The sequence below is a fragment of the Hyaena hyaena genome, unplaced genomic scaffold (genome assembly GCF_003009895.1).
Source record: "Hyaena hyaena isolate Hyena2069 unplaced genomic scaffold, ASM300989v1 scaffold_100, whole genome shotgun sequence".
Lineage (NCBI taxonomy): Eukaryota > Metazoa > Chordata > Mammalia > Carnivora > Hyaenidae > Hyaena > Hyaena hyaena.
This window is the reverse complement of record NW_024080732.1, coordinates 580,409-597,750: the sequence shown is the minus strand read 5'-3', so window position 1 is coordinate 597,750 and position 17,342 is coordinate 580,409. Positions and strand designations below refer to the sequence as shown.

General features: G+C 37.5%; 1 protein-coding gene and 1 long non-coding RNA gene across 3 annotated transcripts in view; one reads left to right on the top strand and one right to left on the bottom strand.

Moving 5' to 3' along the window:
* The window catches only part of KAT6A (lysine acetyltransferase 6A), a 104,285-nt gene that overhangs the window by 38,482 nt on the left and 48,461 nt on the right, over positions 1–17,342 (top strand). The gene's annotated exons all lie outside the window — the stretch shown is intronic.
* Positions 2,677–17,342, bottom strand: part of LOC120233992 — a 53,572-nt gene continuing 38,906 nt past the window's right edge. Inside the window, exon 5 of the long non-coding RNA XR_005528960.1 lies at positions 2,677–2,748. This is a non-coding gene — a long non-coding RNA (uncharacterized LOC120233992). The remainder of the gene's footprint in view (positions 2,749–17,342) is intronic.

Sequence of the window (17,342 nt, the reverse complement as noted above, 5' to 3'; positions counted from 1 at the left end):
AACTGTTGATCAGCATTGCAAGGAGACATTCCTAGAATAGAAGTGATCTAATTTATTTATTGTATTTTGAATTAAAGAAGATAACATGAGATCTTTAAATTTGGGGTTCTTAGTTTTAAGACTGCTCATAAAGTAGAGGATCTAGACTGTGCAAAAAATGTGTCCATGATTTCAGAGAAAAAAATTGGCTTTTATTCTTTTCCACAGTTTGGTGAGACTGCTTAAATTCATGTCTAAAGAAAAGGTTTGGCTATTAAAGCATTATATAGTCCTTAAAAAAATAAAATCAGGTCCTACTTTTTTCCTGAATCTTTTAGTCTTATTATGGTTTAGCAAAGCATAATTTTGAATATACCTTTAACCGTGGTTAAAGGAACTGTGATTCCTTATCATGTGCTACTCTGTATTGTACTGTATTTTTAATGCATGTTTTATTTTTACAATTAGATTGTTAAGACCCAGCAGCATGGAACCAGTTTTGTTGTATCTTTTTTCTCTAGCATCTAACTCTGTGTCCTTATGCATGAGAGATAGTATGGATAATGGTATGTGGAGGAAACACTGAAGATGAGAAGAACGTGAGGCAATTTCACGAGCTGACTTAGTCATCTAATGCTCCCCAAACAGAATACCATAGACTGGATGGCCTAAAAAATAAGAATTTATTTTCTCACACTTCTGGAAGCTGGAAGTCCAAGATCAAGATGCTAGTACAATTGGTTTTTCCTGAGCTATCTCTCCTTGTCTTGCAGATGGCCACATTCTTGCCTTTCACATGACCTTTTCTCTGAGTACAGACATCTGCGCCCCCCCCCCCCATGTCTCTTCCACCTCTTATGATACACTAGGCTTGTAGGATTAGGGCCCCACCCATGTGACCTCACTTAACCTTAATTACTCCTTAAAGGCCCTATCTCCAAATACAGCCACATTAAGGATTTGGGCCTCAGCATATGAATTCTGGGGGGGATACAGTCCAGTCCATAACACTGACCTGAAGATAGATATGCCAAATTGTTACACTATTAGATAACATATCAGTAAAGTTACAGTAAGGAAAGCAGAAACCCTGGGAGACTGTAGTACAGGGAATTGATAAAGCAGATGTTGAAGCAACAGAGGTAATAACTTCCTTAAGCAGCTACCACCGCTAGGGCTGGAGGAACAAAAGAAAGAGATTTGGGTTCTTATAACCTAGAGGTTTAGAGGAGGGGCCCCATGGAGCTGAGGTTCAGACCTTTGAGGCGGTCTCACTGCAAAGTGTTGCTTTTAAAATCTTACAGAGGGCCCGCTCAAAGGTTGGGATGCAAACCTCCCAAGAGGATACTTTGCTGTACTGCTGCTGGTACTTCTGAGGGAACATGATGAAGCTGATTTTAAGAGAAATCAGTCTTCTGCAGGAAGCTGAAGACTGCAGCAACTTTGCTGCTGGGAAAAAGGACCCATGCTAGGGTGACACTGGCAGGAAGAGGAAAGTGTTTGGAAGGAGCAAGTCCATTCTTTTGTCATCTTTACCTTCTTGTCTCCCTCTAGTGTTCTCTGTTGGTGGAGCCTAATGGGAAGGCAGCCTACAGAGGAGAAATGACATATGCATTCCCAGCCTAGCACCACAAAGCAGAGTAAGGGTGAGCTTGTAATTGAGAGACAGCAGCTTCATAGCTGGCACAGATATTATTGGTGGGAGTATAGTCTCTGTAAAATCCAATTTGGCAGTATGTATCAAAAATCTTAGAAATGTACACATTTTTTGACCCAGCAATTCCAGTTCAAGAAATATATCCTAAAGGAAATAAACCAAAAAGTGCACAAAGATGTATGTACAAGGATTTGAAAAAAACTTTTAAATGTTTATTCATTTGAGAGAGACAGAGCACAAGTGGGGGAGAGAGAAAGAGAGGGAGACACAGAATCTGAAACAGGCTCCAGGCTCTGAGTTGACAGCACAGAGCCTGACACGGGGCTCCAGCCCACAAACCATGAGATCATGACCTGAGCTGAAGTCGGATGCTTAACCAACTGAGCCACCCAGGCGCCCCTTGGGATGTTTGATTACAGTATTGAATATGATTTAAAAAAACTAGAAGTGTTTAATGTTTATCGGTTTGGGATTGGTTAAGGTACCTTACACATGTAGTGAAATGTTATATAGCCATTAGAAAGATGAGGCTGATGTGGATTTATTGATGTAGAAATTTAACAAAAAAACCACATTATATACCATATGTAGTACGGACCTATTTATGTGTTTTGTCCTTATTGTTGTTGTTGTTGTTGTTGTTGTTTTTAATATATAGGGAAAGTTGAGAAAAACATACATAAAAAAGAGAGCACAATGCTGGGTTGAAGAGTGCAGGCTTTGGAGCCAGACAGCCTGGGCTTTTTATGTGGGCTCTGCCACTTTTTATGACCGTGGGTAAATTAGTCTTTCCGGGATCTGTTTTCTCACCTGGAAAATGGTGATAATAGTACATACCCTGTTGATAGTTGTTAGGTCTAAAAGTGTTAGTATTTATAAAGCATATGTAACTGTTTCAAGTGTTCATTAACATTAGGCGTATATAATATATCAAGGAGGAAGAGAAAGATCAGAAGAGAAGTTTACTGTCTTTCCTGCTTTTCTTTTTTATTTTATTTTTAAAAATTTATTTATTTATTTTGAAAGAGAGAGAATCCCAAGCAGGCTCCACGCTGTCAGGACAGAGCGCGATGTGGGGGTCGATCTCATGAAACCAGGGATCATGACCTGAGCTGAAATCAAGAGTCAGACACTTAACCGACCAAGTCACCCAGGTGCCCCTCTCCCTTTCTTTATTATCTAATTTTTAAAGTGAGAATATAATGATTTTGTAATTAGAATAAACAGCAAAGTTTTTCTGTTACAACTGAAAATGATGACGCTGGCAAAGACACACTAAGTATTTGATTACTTTCTGGAAGTCCTGATAGTAACTCCAGGTGCTTTATGGGTAGAATAGCACTTCCCACTGCAGCCTAGATGCAGCTGACAACTGAGGGTTGTCTTTTGACAAGATCCTTGTTCCTTGTAGAAAAACTTCTTTCTTTTTCTCAGGTCCCTACAAATGCTCAGGGACTTGCATTGTTACGGTGCTTCTGACTAGGCTCCTGAGGCCTCCGTCTTACTTTTGCCTTGGTTCCTTGGGTGAGTTCCTTCTGCTCAGCTTAGAACCAAACTTAGTGCTGTGAATAATGCTAGTCTTTGAAGAAGGCAGGAGAACCCCTGGTCAGTCGTGTGTGTGTGTGTGTGTGTGTGTGTGTGTGTGTGTGTGTGTGTGTGTGTGTGTGTGTGTGTGTGTGTGTGTGTATATATGTATATATGTATTTATACTTCTATATATACATATACATATATACATATATATACATATACATACATATATATACATATGTATATATAGAAGTTTAAATCCTGCTACACCATTTTGTTAATAAGTAATATCACTATTTACCAGTAATAGAAACTCAACACTTGCCATCTCTAAAGTCTCTTTTTCAGAATTTATATCTGTAGCTTGTTTACTTGGGTGAGTGAGTTAAAACCGTTGTCGACTTGGAGTACCTGACTTTGAATAACTTTTTTTACTTTACTCATCATGTATAGCCTTTGGCAATGATTTTTATCTTTGGTAAAATGAGCATACAGTTGACCCTTGAGCAACACAGGTTTGAACTCTGTGGGTCCACTTTTTTGCAGGTTTATTTGAGAAATACAGTATGGTAGTATAAGCATGTTTTCCCTTCCTTATGATTTCCTTCCTTTCTTCCTTCCGTCCTTCCATCCTTCCTGATTTTATTTTTAAGTAATCTGTACATCCAACATGGGGCTTGAACTCACAACCCTGAGATCAAGAGTCATATGCTCTATAGATTAAGCCATCCATGCGCCCCCGCCCCCCTTACGATTTTCTTAATATAATTTTTTAGCTTATTTTACTGTAAGAATACATATAATATACAAAGTATGTATTAATTGACTGTTTATGTTATTGGTGAGGCTTCCAGTCAACAGTAAGCTATTAGTAATTAAGTTTTGGGGAAATCAAAAGTTATACATAGTAGATGTTTGTATAGGGTCCATGCCCTAACCCCTGCATTCAGGGGTTAGCTGTATAATGCTGTTGTTGTTTTTTTTTTTCATTTTTTAAAAAATTTATTTCTGAGAGAGACAGTGTGAGCAGGGGAGGGTCAGAGAGAGGGAGACACAGAATCTGAAGCAGGCTCCAGGCTCCGAGCTGTCAGCACAGAGCCTGACGCGGGGCTCAAACCCACCAACTGTGAGATCATGACCTGGGCTGAAGTCAGACACTTAACCGACTGAGCCACCCAGGAGCTTCAGCTGTATAATGTGTTTTGAAGATCCCTTTCACTTCCAAAGACCATGATTCTGACAGTAGCAGAATATTATGTATCAGTTATTATTTTTGGCAGATCTTGAAGAAAATGATGCTATTTCTCAATTTATTCAAAACATTACTTCTTTTAGACCTTAGTTTGGCCAAAATAAATGTCTACAGTTGCAGTTTCTTAAAAATGCAATGAATAGGAAAGTCTTGTTGAACATCTTGTTCCTTCTAAACCATTATTTTCTACATTTTTAGCATAGAAAATATCCACATGCTAATATTCCTGAATTCAAGCACTAAAGACTTTTCTAAAAGTAAATGTATCTTAATGCAATCATGCAGATAAGTGCCATCTATTGGAAATATATTAGTCCACATGAAATTTTCATCACCTTGCCTTTTTTGGGATGTTAAAACAAACTCTTATCCTGACTTAAAAAGTGGCAGTTGGTTACTTAACAAACATAAGTTTTGATGGATAGATACAGTTTTGAAAGGGGATACAGGAAATCAGCATTTATTCAATGCCTCTTATGTTTGAGTTACACTTCCAAAACTTTATCCTATTTAATCTTTATGGTACCTTGAAAGGTAGATATGTTAGCTAACTTAGGCAAAGTGATGCCATAAGTTGCAGAACTGTCTTTCTTTAAGCTCTGCCGAGCTGATTCCTAGTGGCAAGAATACAAAGGACTTTGAGAGACAGGGTAAGATAACCTGGAGAAAAGAGCATAAAATGTGATCTCTGAAGACAAAGGTAGTATGAGAAAACTAGTTTGGTAGAAGGAATTGAATACAAAACCATAGGAGTTACATTTGGTATATGTTTTGTAAGTTTTGAGCCAGCATGGTAACTAGATTTTAAAAATAGTATTTTAGGGGTGCCTCGGTGGCTCAGCCAGTTAAGCTTCCTACTCTTGGTTTCAGCTCAGGTCGTTATTTCCCAGTTTGTGAGATTGAGCCCTTCAGCAGGCTCTGCACGGACAGTGTGGAGCCCACCCTGCCCCTCCCCCATGTGCACATGTGTGCTTCTGTGAGCATTCTTTCTCTCAAAATAAATAAACTTAAAAAAAAGTATTTGTATTTTAAAAAATAGTATTTAAGGGGCTTAATCTGGAAGCAGTGTGCAGAAGAAAAATCAAAGAAAGACTAGAGGGAGTCAGTCCATGGAGAGGATTGCATATGGTGGTGTGACTCTGAATTAGGGAAGAGCCATACTTAAATAAAACAAACTAAAATAGAAGGTAAAGGACCACAAAGAAAAGGAGAAGCAGTAATAATTTGGCATTATTTGGATAAATGAAGAGAATGATTTATGACTGACAAACAGGAAGTGGAACTTTCAAATTAACTGATGAATATGGAAAAGAAAGCAACTCTTGATAGTTTCTTAACACAGAATCTAAGTTCAGCAAATATGCACATTTTTATTTTATAGTTTTTTAAAATGTTTTATTTATTTTGAGAGAGAGTAAGTGGGTGAGGGGCAGAGAAAGAGAGGGAGACACAGAATCCGAAGCAGGCTCCAGGCTCTGAGCTGTCAGCACAGAGCCTGATGTGGGGCTTGAACTCATGAGCCATGAGGTTATGACCTGAGCCAAAGTTAGACACTTAACTGACTGAGACACCCAGGTGCCCCACACATTGTTATTTTTGATGTCACCTCTGATTAGGAAAGAGAAAATTGTTATAGAATCTTGACAGATGATTGCTATCTCCTCTAAATTTATGATAATCTCTATACATAGTAAAAGTGTAGGTTGAAATTGATTATTACTATTCTAATTATACCATTAATTTATTTTGCTACTAATCTTGTTGTGTTTAATGGTACAAGTCGTTGAATGAACTCATCAAAATAAGAATGAAATCAGTTTAGTACCCCTCCTAAAGCTTTGTAATGGCTAATGGTATGTTGGAACTGATTAAAATTATACAAGTTTACCTTATTGTAGACTATTAATAAGGGAACATGGGCTCTTTTCCAAGCCTTTTATGTTGCTTTATTATTAAATGTATTTTGCAACTTTATTCTTTTGAGGAAAATGTTTAATCAGCCATGGAGTACTTTTTTTTTTTAATGTGTATTTATTTTTGACAAAGAGAGCACAAGGTGGGAAGGGACAGAGAGCAGGAGACAGGATCTGAAGCAGGCGCTGGGCTGAGAGCAGAGGACCCAAAGTCGGGCTTGAACCCACAAATCGTGAGATGATGACCTGAGTTGAAATCAGGACACTTAACCTACTGAGCCACCTAGATGTCCCTGCCATGGAGTGCTTGATAGTATATGGGGTGCTGACAAATTTAAAGAGATTAAGTCCTACCCAAGTACAACTCCTCTGAAGATTACTGAATCTTGGAAGAGAGGCTTTGAGTAAGAATTGATAAACTTAGTTGGATTAAACATGATTTTGTTGTATTTTAATTTCATTGAATTCTTATTTAGTACATAACTGTATGCGACGTACTTAAGAGGTGAATCAAGACATCTAGGGTGATTTCTACTTAACTAGCGCTGTCTTTCTGGAAAAGATCAAGGAAAACTAAATTCTAAACTATCAGAAAGGATTTGGGAGGAGCAGGAGTTCATCTATGGCCGTTAGTAGTGGCGGCATGAAGAACTGGGTAAAACCAAGAGGAAGACTTGCCTGAGGAGAAGAGAACACTGTATCAGAATGTTCAGCTTTCTCAACAAAGTACCTTCCATCAAAGCACTAGTTTCCTGAAGTGAGCTTTGTATGCCTGTTTGTTTCTCTTATAATATTGGAAATAACTAATTGTGTAGGTATTCTCTCAAAAGACTTACTTTTGAATTTTTTGGTATGTAAGTGGATAATGGGAGTAGTATTTAACTGTGTTCTAATTATTTTGTGTGGATTTTGTTTTGTATTTACTGACATAAGTGCTTTGAATTAGGTGGGTTGATTTGAGAGGGGCTTTTGCTGTTTCATGGAGAGTCACCTGGCTGGATTAGATAGAAAGAGGTTTTAGTTTGCAGTTTAGCAGTGCATGATAGATAGGTTTTAATTCTTAAAAAACATTTTTTTAATGCTTACTTATTTCTGAGAGAGAGAGACAGAGCATGAGTGGGGGAGAGAGGGAGACACAGAATTTGAAGCAGGTTCCAGGCTCTGAGCTGTCAGCACAGAGCCCAGTGTGAGGCTCAAACTCAATGAATCATGAGATCATGACCTGAGCTGAAGTCGGACACCTAACGGACTGAGCCACCCAGGTACCTCTAGATAGATTTTAATTCATAAACTTGTCTTACAAGAAAAATATTAAGGCATAAGGGTGAGCTATTTTTATTTAATTGGATTAAAAGGTGAAACTAACTTTGGTGTGGGTATAGTGAGAATAAAATGGCTAATATTTAAATTCAGTAGCCAGAATTTATTAGTAGTAACTTTTTTTTCATTTGGGGGGATTAAAACTATTTCTAAGTCTAATCACTGCAGTCAAGATGAACATAAGAAAGGGTTCCAGGGGAACAGTTAAAAGATACAGATTGAAGATGAAGACAAATTATAAGTAGTTGCCTCTCTGTGTGACAGGTTTTTTTGTTTGTTTGTTTTTGAGAGACTGAGAGTGCAGGAGGGGGATGGGAGGGGGAGAGGCAGAGGTTGAGGAAGAGAGAGAATCTTAAGTAGGCTCCATGTCGGGTGTGGAGTTCCACACAGGGCTCGATCTCACCACCGTGAGATCCTGACCTGAGCTGAAATAAAGAGTTGGATGCTTAACCAACCAATCCACCCAGATGCCTCTCACTCTGTGACTTTTGATCTATTACTGAAATCATGTGACCTGTGAGATTGAAACATACCACTTAAGTTTTTAGTTCAGTTTTTTAATTGTAAAATTTACCATTTTAAACATTTTTAGTGTATAATTCAGGGGCATTAGGTATATTCACAGTGCTTTGAAACAATACTGTCCATTTCTAGAACTTTTTTTTAAATCATCTCAAAGTCTGTACTCATTAAATAATAATTCCCCATTCTTCCTTTTCTTCCAGCTTCTGATAACCTCTTTTCTACATTCAGCCTGTATAAATTTTTTCTAGTTTCCTCAAATAAGTGGAATTATACAGTATTTGTTCTTTTGGTATACCACTTGATTTTTTAAAAAATGAGTTGCAGTAATTATAGTTGAATGTAAGTTTCTAATGAGATTTTTATAATTCTTTATAGATATTATGTATGTATTTATTAAATGTTTTATTTATTTCTAAGAGAGAGACAGTGTGAGCAGGGGAGGGTCAGAGAGAGAGGCAGACACAGAATCTGAAACAGACTCCAGGCTCTGAGCTAGCTGTCAGCACAGAGCCTGATGCGGGGCTCGAACCCACTAACTGTGAGATCGTGACCTGAGCCAAAGTTGGACACTTAACCAACTGAGCCACCCACGCGCCCTGATATTTTGTATTTAAATGAATGATGTGACCATTATTGCTTAGTGCATCTTTGGATGTTATAACAAGTCCTATATGAATTATATGCTTTCATATTCTTAATATTAGCTATGTTAATTTGTCTCAATAATTTCCAGTGGCCATAAAACCTGAGAAAATTTGTAACTTTTAAGAAATCACACATCATTATTGCCTGATACCTTATGAAATGATCTCTTAAAGATTTCTGAAGTCATAAGTCTAGATTTACACATACAGTCTTTTTCCTTGAAAAATTTGGTGGTCATAAATTCTAGAACTTATCATTCAGTTCAGTCTTGAAAGAACTAAAAATAATTATATAGAACAAAACAGATTCTTGACTATTCTTTATGTCAGTGTTTAAGAACAAAGACAAGGTGAATTTGAGTTTTTCATAAGATATTAGAAAATGGAGACAATGGCAAGTGGATGATGGTTTCAAAAAAACTTAAGACAAGTCTTTGGGGGAAAATGAAAATTGGACTTTCAGATTGGAATATCTCATAATACAGTAATATTTAAAATATTTTAAATGATTGTATCTAAAAATTATTTTCTTTCATAGTATAAACCTCATGTAGCAGAGCTCATTGGGCAAAATTTTTGCTGTTTTTGTTTTTAAAAGTTATTTCCAAAAGCTAATGTCAGAATGCTACTCCACCAGCTGTTACTTATCAGAGCATCTACTTTGCCTCGGTGCTGCCATCTGGCGATTATTATGGAGGTTTCAGCATGGTGCTTAATGCACCCTAAGGCAACAGATGACACAAGGTGCAATATAAGTGCTTCCTGCCACAAATCTCCCTCTATTTTTGAGACACTGAATGGAAGTGGTTCGCTGTGACAGGAATCTTAATTTAGTTATTGAGACCATGAAATTACTTTGTGAGATTCCTTTGTAACAGAGCATTCATATATTAAGATGCACATATCTTTATCAGGCTTTATCAGGCTCTTACCAACTCATTATTCTAAGATAGTATTTTTGTTATTTAATTTTAGTTCTACAAGGTAATTCAATTAAGGTATTGAACACTTATCAGATGCACACTATTTGTTAGGCACTGTTCTTACTAGGTCCTAGTACTGTTGATAGTCGGAATACAGTCCTGAACAAACAGATGGGAATCAGAACTTTCATAGTTTATATTTAGTGGGGAATAAATAAAGATACACAAGTGCATGTGCGTAATATGTTAATTAATGAAAAGGGTTAAGCGGAAGATATAAAACAAGGAAGGGGGATATAAATTGTTGTTGGTGTGGGGCGCCTGGGTTGCTTAGTCGGTTAAGCGTCTGATTTTCGCTTAGGTCATGATCCCGTGGTTTGTGGGTTCGAGCTCCGCGTCGGGCTCTGTGGTGACTGCCAGCTCAGAGCCTGGAGCCTATTTCGGAGTCTGTATCTCCCTCTCTCTCTCTGACCCTCCCCTGCTCACGCTGTCTCTCTCTCTCCTAGAAATAAATTAAAATATTTAAAAAAAAATTGTTGTTGGTGAGTTGTTTTGAAATGTTAGATGCAATGGTCAAAGAAAGCCTTACCAGGCAGGGGACTTTTGAGTAAAGATGGAAAGATCTGGGGAAGACCATGCAGATAGAAGGAAAGCAAATGCAAAGACCCTGTGATTGGGACATCTGACTTACAAATGAGAAAGCTGGAGTAGAATGCAAGAGGAAGAGGGCAATAGAATATGAGGTCAGAGAGATGTTATTGTGTATTTATATGTGGGGGTACAATTCACGTAAGGCTTTTGCAGTTCATTTGGCATGTAGTCTGAGATGGAAGGCTCGACTGGATGGAGGGTTTGGGGCAGCTGAGTGAGGTGCTGATTTACCTTTTAACAGGTTCACTCTGGCCGCTGTGTTTAATGGTGTGTAAAGTTATTTGCTACAAACTTTTTTTCTTGTTTTATTAGCTGTAGGAACAGGTTCAATTTAAATAGATATGAGAATAGTAAGCTCTAAGACTTAGCTTGGACAGATCTGGGAACAGTGATTGTCATGTGGCATATCTCTGCACAGGTTTTTAAAAACTGTATTCATAGGTTATCAGTTGTTCTTGTTTCTTTGTAATACGGAATAATTGAAATCAGCCTGTAGAGTTTCACTTGGAAAATGTTATTAATCTCTCTTCACTGTCCTAAAATCACCCCAGTATATTTCAGGTTCAAATCTTAGAGTAAACTCAATGCGGTTTTAGCCCTTTCTCCCTTATTTTCATGCTTCGTAATATTTTAGGAATGAGAATGATCTGGAGTTGTAACTTTTTATGTTCTTAGTATTTAGGCATATTCTAAAACGAATCACACATTTACTGATTAGTGGTGCTGTTTGATCAAAGAAAAATTCATAGATTCATATTGTAACCTAGATAATGTGTTTAAACCACTTTTTTGGCTTGTATTATCATCAGTTAAAATGACTAATCTTCAGAGTATTATTATGCTTTCCCAAATTGCACTTAAAAATCCTGAAATTATCGGGGCACCTGGGTGGCTCAGTCAGTTGGGTGTCCGACTTCGGCTCAGGTCATGATCTCACGGTTTGTGGTTTTGAGCCCTGCTTCAGGCTCTATGCTGACAGCTAGCTCAGAGCCTGGAGCCTGTTTCAGATTCTGTTGTCTCCCTCTCTCTCTGACCCTCCCCTGCTCATGCTGTCTCTCTCTCAGGAATAAATAAAACATTTTTTAAAAATCCTGAAATTATCAGTTATCATTGCCAGTAATAGTATTTCTCTGTGGATTCAGTTTTGTTTTGATAGCTGAAAAATTTATCATTTTTGTGCTTGGTTCTGTGATACCAAAGAATAAATATCTTCAGTGTGAAATGTTCAAGTTAGGGAAATTATAGCTGTACTCCTTGTGTTACTGACAACTTTCTATGTAATGTCTGTTTGGGCCAGTGTCTTTATTTGACTTAAATATCTTTTCAGCCTATGTCTTATTTTCACATTGTACAAATCAATATTGAGTCACTAAATTGTACACCTGAAACTAATATTACACAGTATGTTAACTAACTGAAATTTAAATAAAAACTTAAAAAAATAACAATATTGTTTAAACTTAGGTAAGATTTCATTACTGAGAACAATCAGCAAAATGAGTAGGCAAGACTCTGGTCATTTGCTAAGAATCAAAATAATTGAGTTAGACTATCTATATAGCTCTAAGTAACCAGGCAGCCAGTTTGTCTAAATTGCTGCCCTCCTTCCCTCACCAACTTTAATGAACATTTAAATGATGTCAGTTATTTTGTTTTCCGATAGACAAAATCTAGTAATATGAAATCATATGTAAAAATATTAGCAGTAATATTACAGGGAATATACAGGAATATATAGGGACAGTTCTGTTAAGGATTTCTTAGGTATGATTTTAAATAACATTTTCTGCCATTAGGAAATTTATTTTCTAAATGATAAAGACACATATTTCAAAACACAGATTGCTATGTAAGTTTTAACTTTTGAAGACTCTATTTCCTATGCTGAAGAATAACAATAATTTGTTTATCAGACTTTCTCTTTTCTTTATCCTTGTATGTTTGTTCCCTTAAGTGTGATATAATCTAACCCTAAAAGTAGCAACAGATTAACCAATTACTTTGCTATTACTAATGTATGTTAATTATGGTAACTGAATTTGAATTATAATCCTATTCCTACTGTGCTCTATAGCTTCTTATTATAATATAGGCTTCTCTTTCTCCACTATGACTGTAGGTTACACAGGATTCTTTTTCTGAACCCAACTTGTTCCTTTTTTAACCAGACTGCTGAAATAATATAATGTACTTTATATGTGAAAGTGGCACCACAAGTTTGGCACTTGTAGGTCATTACATTGAATTATGTCCTATGTCCATATCCTACTGGTAGAGCTACTTTTCCATACTCTTATCCTGTTATAAAAGGAGAGTGGGGTGGGGTGAGGAGAGACCTGGGAGTTGACACATTCCTTGGTCTTCACTGCCTCTAAGATGATCTTTGTTCCTTTATTGAACAGATTCTTCTGACATGAAGTTATTCCCATCTGCTTTTTATTTTTTATTTTTTATTTTTTTAAAAAATTTTTTTTAATGTTTTTATTTATTTCTAGGAGAGAGAGAGAGAGACAGAGCGAGCAGGGAGGGTCAGAGAGAGAGGGAGTCACAGACTCTGAAACAGGCTCCAGGCTCTGGGCTGGCAGTCAGCACAGAGCCCGACACGGGGCTCGAACCCACGAACTGCGAGATCATGACCTAAGCGAAAGTCGGACGCTTAACCGACTAAGCCACCCAGGCGCCCCTCCATCTGCTTTTTAAAAAGTGTGTGGGGGCGCACCTGGGTGGCTCAGTCGTTAAGTGTCTGACTTTGGCTCAGGTTATGATCTTGCAGTTCCTGGGTTTGAGCCTCGCACTGGGCTCCGTGCTGACAGCGTGGAGCCTGGAGCCTGCTTTGGATTCTGTATCTCCCTCTCTCTCTGCCCCCACCCCCTTGTGCACAGGAGCGTGCTCTCACACACTCTCTCTCTCTCAAAAATAAAAAAATAAAAATAAGTTTTCTCTAAAACTTCAGAAAAGTTTTTGCAAAACTTTCTATTCTTGAGCTCAATCATCTTTTGCTGACTTGAACACATTTATACAATTCTTCTAAAATCATGCATTCCCAGCTTCTTGACTTCTTAATTTTTTTTTAATGTTTGTTTATTTTTGAGAGAAAAGGGGAGAGGGGCAGGGCAGGGGGGCAGAGGATTCAGAGCAGGTTCTGTGCTAACAGCAGAGAGCCGAATGCAGGGCTTGAACCCAAGAACCATGAGATCATGACCTGACCTGAAGTCATACACTTAACCGACTGAGCCACCCAGGCTCCCATTACCTTCTTAATTTCATTGTCTTTAATTTTACTTTTTTCTGTAGGCAGCTTTAAGAATGTTAACTCTATGAAAAGCTGGGGCTTTGACTGCCTTTTTCACCATTGTTCCCTAACTGTCTGTAATAGTGCTTACTAAGTATTAAAGAATTCATGCACATTTGCCATTTGAGGTTTCCTTTATTAGCTAGGACTTTAGACTTAGAAATCACAAATTCTAAAGTTCCTCTGTGGACCCCAGTCTTCAATCCTTTTACTTCCTGTGGACCGTTATTTTCATTTCATCTGATTTCCATGGTACTTTAACTCCAAATACTTTTTGTCAGCCCCCTCCTGCTTATGACCCAGCCTCAGTTTTGTGTCCCACCATTTTAGCTGACCCTTCTTGAACAACGCAGCACTCTGACCCCAGTGTTGTTGAAAATCCATAACATAACTTTCGGTTCCACAAAACTAAATAGCGTACTGTTGACCTGAAGCCTTACCGGAAACACAAACAGTTAACACATATTTTGTATGTTATATATATTATGTACTATATTCTTAAAATAGAGTAAGCTAGAAAAAAGAAAATCATAAAGTAGAGGCCCCTGGGTGGCCCAGTAGGTTAAGTGTCCTATTCTTGATTTCGGCTTGTGTCATGATCTCACGGTTTGAGAGATCGAGCCCCTCTTGCACTGACAGTGAGGAGCCTGCTTGGGATTTCTCTCCTTCTCTTTCCCTTCCACAAAAAAAAAAAAAAAAAAAAAATTTAAATAAAAAAAATCATAAGATAACATACACTTGTAAAAAACCCACTTATAAGCGGACTCATGTTGCTCAAACCGTGCTCTTCAAAGGTCAGCTGTGTTTGCATTGGCATTCTAGTACACTTTACCCTTTGGCTTATCTTGTCAGTCTACAACTCTCTGATTTTATCAGTCCAAGTCTTCAGAGGTGTTAAGGAAAGATGTAGAACTATTCTGATTGGAAACACTACAAATTACACTTTCTGATCTTAGCTGTGTGGTTAGGGCTGATTGACAGTTTTATTTTCCATCACTGATTGATTCTCTATCATCTTCTACACAGAGACTTCCAGCCTTTTTTTGCTCTTTGTAAATGTTCAAACCCATACCTGTCTACTTTTGTTTAAGCAAGTGGCATTGTCTTCTATTTCAGTGAAGAGAGAGAGGCCATTTTGCAGGAACTCCGTCAACTTTTTCTCTCTTCTATTTTGAACTTATTCTGTATGTGAATACATATCTTTCTGATTCTTTCTTGCCTGAAAAATGTGTGTCCACTTTCCATTTTGATTGGAGGGTTTTTTTTACTATCTTTGCTCTTGGACACAGTCAATCTTGTTTGCCAGTTAGCTTTCACTTTCTCCTGCTCTGTCCAGCCATTTCCTGCCCACTTTTGGCAGGTAATTTTTACTTCCTATTTTCCAGAAATAATGAGCCTGTCAGAAATGAACACCCTCAACATTTCCCTTTTCCCACCATATCCCACCTACAAACAGTGTGCATCTATACCATCCTATATTATAAAGGCCAGTCTCTTTATCTCTGCTTTAGAATTCATCCTTTTTTCAAAACCAGTATTATCCAGTAGAACTTTCTGTAATGATGGAATTGTTCTGTGTTTGTTTTGTCCAGTACCGTAATCACCAGCCACATGTGACTGTTGAGCATTTGAAATGTAGCTAGTGTGACTGAGGAATTAAATTTATTTAATTTCAGATTTAGATAGCCACATGTTTTAGTGTCTACCATGTTGAATAGTGCATCTCTAAACCTTACTATAAAATATGTTTCTGTTACTTCTTGTTTCTTAAATCTCTTTGACCATGTGTGTCTTCTTTACATTTAAATAGGTTTAGTCTTTCGTATCTTAAATACCTAGAACACATGAAAACCTTTTGCCATTTTTTTAAGCCATCTCTTCTCTTGTCTGCTTTCTGTCCCAGTTCTACTGGATAATTCTTGGTTCCTATGACTTCAGCTCTTATCCTGTCATAGGATAAGACAAATCCTCTTCTGAAAAAGGCTCACTGTTAGTGAGGTCTCCAACTATTTCTCAGTCATGCATTCAGTAGATATTTTATCTTCTCAAAATTAATTGTTGGTTGCTTTCTGCTTCTTGAAATTCTTGTGTTATCACTTCCTTTTGGTTCTGTTTTCCATCAGACTGGTCCTTTCTGGTCCCCCCTCTTTTATTTCCCCCACCCCGATCCTTCTAAATGTTGATATTCTTCTGCCCTTAGACTTTGTCTCACTTCTCCAATCCCTTTTCCTTGTTCTCTTTTACTACAACTTCACTCCTCTTGCTTACCAGGTGCTGTCACTTATCACCTACATGTTGCTGTGTTTTAAATCTCTCTAGCCTATTCTAATTTCCAAACTCCAGTGTAACTTTCATGAAGCTACAATCCAGGTCAAGAAAAAGAACATTATCAGCACCTCAGAGTCCCTTTCCAATTCACTACCTCTTCTTTTCTCTCTAAAGGTAACTGCTGTCTCCACTTACAACTATATATAACTATTTTTGAACTTTATATAAATAAAATGATACAGTATGTATTTCTGTGTCTGTTCGTTCATTCAGCATTGTTTGTAATAGTCACCTATGTTGTTGACCGTAATTTATTTATTTTCATTACTCTTTAATACTCTATGGATATAGCACAGTTAATCTGTGTACCCATTGCTGGTTATTCGGGTAGTTTTTGTTGGAGTAAATTTTGTTATGAATAATGTTGTTCTTATCACTTTTGTGTATGTTTTATTATACATATTTGTGTATACTTCATTTGGTGGATCTATTGCTAGGAATGGAAGTGCTGGGTCATATGATATGCCTTTGTTTAAGGTTTAACGTCAAATCGTTTTCAGAGTAGTTTTGTCAGTTTATATTCCTATCCGCAGTGATAAGAGTTCTAGTTTCTTATCAGCTCTTAACTATTGCCAGTCTTCAGAATTTTAGCCATTCATGAAGCTCTGCTCCCTTGACAGTTAACGAGGTTGAGCTTCTTATGTTTCTTGGCCATTTATATATTACTCATATACTTGCTGTTGTGAAGTGCCTGGTGAAGACTTTTGCCTAGTTTTCTATTGAATTGCCTGTCTTTTACATACTGACATGTAAGAGTTCTTTATATATTCTGGATATGAGCCATTTGTTAGTTAAATATGTTGTTAATATCTTCCATTCTGTGACTTGTCTTTTTACTTAGTGTTTACTTCCAATTTTTTCTCCTCGGTGAAGTCTTTCCTGACTTTAGTCCCTGGTTCTTTTCATATTCTTTTTTAAAGAAAGGATGTGGTAGTCCTTACCACAGCCACAATTACCAAGATAACTTCCAGCTCTTCATCTCTCATTTCATCTCTTGGCTGAGCAATACTGTTAATTTGCTTATGTTAGACATTATTGATGTACCCTCCAACTCTCTCACTAATCCACTTTCTTTTCAGGCTTTTTCCTCTAACAGCCACTTAAATTTTGGGATTCTGACCTAAGTCTCTTCTTTCTACCTGGGGGAACTCCCCACCTTTGAGAATCTTAATGCCATTTTGTAGGTATATGATTTCTAGATTATTTCCAGACTAACCTTTCTCTTGGCCTCTGGATTCCTGTATCATAAAGTCCATGGGCGTTGCCACATGGATGCTCCACAGGCATTTTAAGCTCAGTGAGTCAGTCCCAAACTAAGTGCATTCCTC